This window comes from Octodon degus, unplaced genomic scaffold (assembly GCF_000260255.1).
Source record: "Octodon degus isolate 3935 unplaced genomic scaffold, OctDeg1.0 scaffold00010, whole genome shotgun sequence".
NCBI classification, from domain to species: Eukaryota; Metazoa; Chordata; class Mammalia; order Rodentia; family Octodontidae; genus Octodon; species Octodon degus.
This window is the reverse complement of record NW_004524586.1, coordinates 16,909,556-16,915,160: the sequence shown is the minus strand read 5'-3', so window position 1 is coordinate 16,915,160 and position 5,605 is coordinate 16,909,556. Positions and strand designations below refer to the sequence as shown.

Genomic DNA, 5,605 nt, shown 5'->3' with positions numbered 1-5,605 from the left:
GCAAACCACAGCTTTCCCAGCTACAAAACTAAGAACTGAAACAAAATATCCTTGAAAACCCTTGTTCATTCAGGAATTCGAGTGTAATACTTAGTCTTTTTGAGAACAAATCATACACTTCTTAAACACACTGAGAAATTTCAAGGAATAGAAGTGGTCATCTTTAATGATAATACTGATGATTTAAGTTTTTCTTTAAATTTTCGTGTTATTTTACAAATTGTTTAAAGGGCTATGTTTCTGTTTTATGAATCAGAAAAAATGAGACAGACAAAAACACAAAAACTTATATGTTCAAGATACAGAGAAAATAAATCACATTTGCGAAGGCCCTAGATGATTCTTTGATGATTTGAAATTGTTAATGAAGTTACTCTGAGTGATATCACAAATTGATAAAATGTGTAAATGTGAATGCCTGAAGGCTCAACAAGACGCTACAAGAAATTTTTTTATTCTGTTTTCTACATTACGGAACTGATTTTTCTCATTCTTGAAGTCTCAAATTATACTCTTTTGTATCCACTCCATCAACCCTTTTGGCAGGCTGTGGTTGTGACCAAACAACAATTTGAATAGCATCTTGGAGTATTAAATAAAAACTAAATGGTATCTTCCTTTCTGTACATGACAAAGTAACTGGGGTCATATTTACCCTCGTACTATAAACAGATACTACAGACTGACTATTTATGACTCCTTTCCCCTCAAATTCCTATGTAAAAGCCAATGTGATAATATTTGAAAGCAAGATCCTGGGAGGTAATCATGTTTCGATTACCTCAGAATGGCCAACTGTGATGAGATTAAGCCTGTGTAAGAAGAGAGACACAAGAGAGCTTGCCCTGTACACACCAAGAAGTAGCCACAGTAGCATCCAGCAATATGGTGGTCGTGTACAGGCCAAGAAGAGGGGCTGCAGAATGACACCTACTTGTGGACAGTCAGTCTTAGGCTTTCCAGTTTCCAGAAGGTGAGGCATACACTTCTAGTCCTGACGCCACACAATCTAATTTTGTTAGAGCAGCAGGGGTAGATGAAGTCAATAACTACATATAAGACTGTGCTAAATATATGTAGCACTCTTTTGAAGCTCTGGGCCACAGGCGATGTGGGAATGGAATCACTAAGAGAAGAGACACAGACTAGGTAGGCTTTGCAGGTCCTGGGAGCAATTTCCAGAGCCCAGCAGGGGACATAAAGCTCAAATACAGAATGGTAGAGCCACCAAGCAAAGGAGTATAGGGCTGACAAGGCAGCTGTAATTTGTAAGACAGCCAGGAGCTGAATTCAGGAGCCCCCCTCCATGCCCCAACCAGGGGTTAGTTCAACACATAAAGCAGAAGACTGTGAAATGTAAGCAAAGGACTGGAGGGGAACAGAATGCCAGATGTGATCAAGCGCCAGGTGGGAAAAGAATCACAGACTGTTGGGAAAAGAACTACAACCACGGGAAAGGGTAAAATCACAATGTACCTCTTAGTATCTGATTGGAATTGAAAAGGTCATTATGTACTGATGCATGTATGTGTTCAGATATCTGTATATGTATACAAATACACAGAATATTTGTGTGGGGGGTGCGTGTAGAATAAAAATTCTAGGCTGATCTTAAGTATGCAACAGAAAGCACAAGATAGGCTTGCAACATCACATTGTGCCAGAAAGTAAGGATTTCCTTAAAGAATGGTTGGAACATGCCAAGAAGATGGAAGAGCCAGTCTGAAGAAGCTCTCAGTAGCTGTGTTAATTTGAGCATTCAAATTAATGTTTATAATAGATAATAACCCACTGAATAAATAAGAATCCATGAATTCGTAAATAAATAAATGAATGAATATAGTGAGAGAGAAGAAACAGCTCTCTCATTCTGTTAAGTGCCAGCTGATACACAGAGAAGGCTTACAGAGAAAATCATCAAGGATGCTAAAACTAGCCCATAAAAGTTGGAGGAAGTACAAAATATTTAAAGAGCCTCTAAGTATTTCCCTACTATTACCTATTAGAGGAAAATGGGGAGTGTACATAAAGAAAGCAGATTTTACTTTAGCTAAATAATCAAATTCGACGTCTCCCATATTTGAGATCAACAAAAATCATGTGCTTCCAGTGCTCCCTTCAGCAGCGCATATACTAAAATTGGAACGATACAGAGAAGATTAGCATGGCCCTTGCACAAGGATGACGCGCAAATTCGTGAAGCATTCCATATTTATTTAGCGCTGGCCAAATAGGTCAGTGGATTAAAGTGCCTGCAGGCAGGTGCAGGGGCTGGGGATTCAATCTCTGGGCCTGCTGTGCCAGCCCCACCTCCGGGGCATGGTGGTGCACACCTGTAATCCCAGCTCTTGAGAGGCTGTAAGCTGGTGGATCATTATGAGACCAATCTAGTAGTGAGACCCTGAACACCCTGCAGACTCTTCCCTAAAATTAAAAAAAAAAAAGTCATGTGCTTCCAGCAATGATGTATGGTGAGATACAACATCAGTTCTGCGAACAGAAATTGAGCTCAGGTATTAATTGTCTTCCTAGCTGAAGGAAAGTCCACAAAATAGCTTTTCAAATGTGTAAGATCAAGTAAATCAAAGAAAGGTCACAAAACCCAAAAAACTGCCTGAGATCAAAAGAAAGTAAAGTGCAGTAACTAAATGCAGAGAGTGGCCCAGGGTTGGATTCTGGTCTGGAGAACGTAGCTACAAACAGCATCATCAAATATGGACTGTGCATTGGAAAATAGCATTATGCCTCTGGAACATTTCTTGAATTAGTTAACAGGACTGTGCAGGATCATGGAAGAAAATCAATATCTTGTCCTTGCGAACTACACAGGGAAAACTTTAAAGGAATTATGTCTTGAATTTACTTGCACCTGAGTCAGGAAAAAATTTAAATAGATAATAGTAAAGCAAGTGGGGGTAAATCGCAAATAATTGGTAAATGTGGGTAAAAGATACCAGAATTTTTATACAATAAATTTCTCAACTTCCTTCTATTTGAAATGATATCAAACTAAAGAAGAAATACAAGAATATGAGCATCTTGCAAAAACATGATTCAACCTACCAAGCTCATCCTGAAGCTCACTTTTATCAGAGGAACTCGGCATCCAGCCCACGGCCAGCTGTCCAGGCAGACTGGTTCTGGAATATTTGCTGATCGAAATATACCAGCGAATAAACTCGGGCCAATAGTCGAGAGCAGGTCACGTGCTACTATTCTCTCCTAAAACCCAGGGCATCAACTCGCTGGGTCACCCCAAGAAATGGAATGAGTAAGAAGAGTCTACTTCCTGATGTCCCATAATGTCACTGAATATTTGGCTTGTCATATACTGAGGCACTGAATGTGAAAGAGCTTTGTAAACTGCAACGTGATGTATGTATGTGAGTGCACACACACACACACACACACACACACACACACACATGGGCACATACACATAATAGTGATTGTCATTGTTACGCATTGACCATATGTGACAGTTCAACATATAGATCTGCTCAGGCCACAGGCTTCTTGAATCAAGGAATGTCTCTCCATTTGGGAATCCTACATAATTCCTGCCACAACAGCTGGCACACACAGCTGCTCAGTGGGGACTGGAGAGGGCCACTTGGAGTCAGAATGCGATATCCTGGCCTGTGTACTTCAGCTCTCTGGACTTGAGCTTCATCACCCACAGACTGAGGCTGTCAATAGCTAACCTTAAGAGGAATGCCTAGAGCTATTTGTCAGAGTTTGACCAGGAGAGCAGATTTTCTCTGGGTGTAATGGATTAAGGCATGGATTAATTGTGGGAGAAGCTGAGGAAGTAAGGTCCCAAGGGGAACATGACAGAGTAAGTCACTGGTCCACCTGAAAGCAAGTGTGTCCAGTTGCCAGGTGGAACTGTGACGGACTGGGGATTTGAGTGGAGAAGGCAGTTGGCATAGCAGGGCCACCAGTGCTCCTCTCAGGAGTACACAGAGGAGGGGGCAGGGTGGGTCGGACCCTGCCTGCACTCACCACCTCTAACTACAGTGGTCTTTAGAGAATCACAGTGTCAACCTCTCTTTCAATCACTTGCCAAGACAGATTCTCCCAACACTACCATCCCCCCAAAAATACTTGCTTTCAATATGAAAACTGTTGACATCACAGAACCCTGAGGAGGGAAGGAACAGGTTTATTACTCACATAATTGTAGTCTCTGAGGTTGGAGAAGGAGAGACAGTTAGGTCCTAAGTGTGTCTGTGGTGGCTGAAAAGCAGAGAAGAAGACTGTCCTCGGTGGGAGCAGTGGTGTTTTGTTGGGGACGGGACAGGGAAGGCCCCAAAGCTAGACAAGAGTTGGTATGGTTTAAGTCTCCTCTCAGGACTGAAAAGACTGAGAGTCAGGATTTTTTATCAGCTTGTCCCAGTGTGCAAGGAGATGTGGGAGGAATAAAGGTTAGGAGTGATCAGAAGTCAAATATCAAGAAAAGGGAGGCAGCCTCCTCACTGCCACCTACAAACGTCAGACAAAGGTGTTGGCTGAAAAATAGAATTCTAGCTCAGCCAAGTTGATCCCACATAGAGGTGCCACAGCTATCATTTGATATTTGGGAAGCTCCTTGTGGTTCCTAAACTGAAATCCATCACTAAAGAATAGAACAGCACAGAATGAGAGGAAATTCTCCACCTGCCTGTCTCTTGAAACATCACAGTCCTTCCTTAATATGTAGCAAAACAACATATGCAATACGCTGAACAAGAAATGAACTTTAAGCTCTCTGTTCTGTCATCTTTATTGAGAACACCATTTGCAATAAGTGATGTGTGTGGGGAGTTCGGGAAAGAGACGTTGAGTCAGTCCTTCTACTCCTGGAACTTTTCCACATCTTATTCTGGATCAAGTCAGCCTGCCTAGGAGCTGCAGACCTCACAGGACCAGCCCTTATGATGGGTTAAAGATGGCAGCCTCTTCTTTATTGTTTCTCCCCTCAAGATACAGAATCATTTTCTCTTTCTCATGTTTCTAGAAATGCCCTGTGATTCATCAATGGAATACAATAAAAGTGACATTGCATAATTTTCAGGCTGTGCCCTAAGATATTTCTATTTTCCTCTTCACCCTTTGCATGGTCATTTTCTGAGATGCCAGGTTCCATGTTCTGAGGAGCCAGACACCATTTTCTGAGACTTGAGGGGTTATATCCCCAGAGACAATGAGCCCTGCCTGCAGTGGTATAAAGGAGTCATGTTGGATTCCCTGAACTCAGCAGGACCTATACATAGATCACCGTAGCCCCTGATGATGTGATATCACCATGTTCAGAAGCGCTCAGCCAACACACAGAATTGAAAGAGATAGGGTGCTGGTCAAATAGCTCAGTGGATTAAAGCATCTGCTTAGGCAGAAGCAGGGGCTGGGAGTTTGATCCCTGGGCCTGCTGTGCTGTCTCCACCCCCAGGGCATGCTGAGACTGCAATTGAGAATGAGCGTGGTGGTGGCGTGCACCTGTAATCCCAGCACTTGGGAGGCTGTAAATAGAAGGATCACTACAAGTCTGATCTACATAGTGAGACCCTATACATCCTGTAGACCCTATACTAAATACAAAGAGAGAGAGAGACAGAGACAGAGA

At 42.3% G+C, this 5,605-nt stretch overlaps 1 non-coding gene across 1 annotated transcript; it reads left to right on the top strand.

Annotated features, from left to right (window-relative positions):
* The first annotated feature begins 2,109 nt into the window (after positions 1 to 2,109).
* Positions 2,110 to 2,216, top strand: LOC111815040. The gene has a single exon (XR_002819853.1). It is a non-coding gene; the product is annotated as a U6 spliceosomal RNA (small nuclear RNA).
* Positions 2,217 to 5,605: the final 3,389 nt, after the last annotated feature.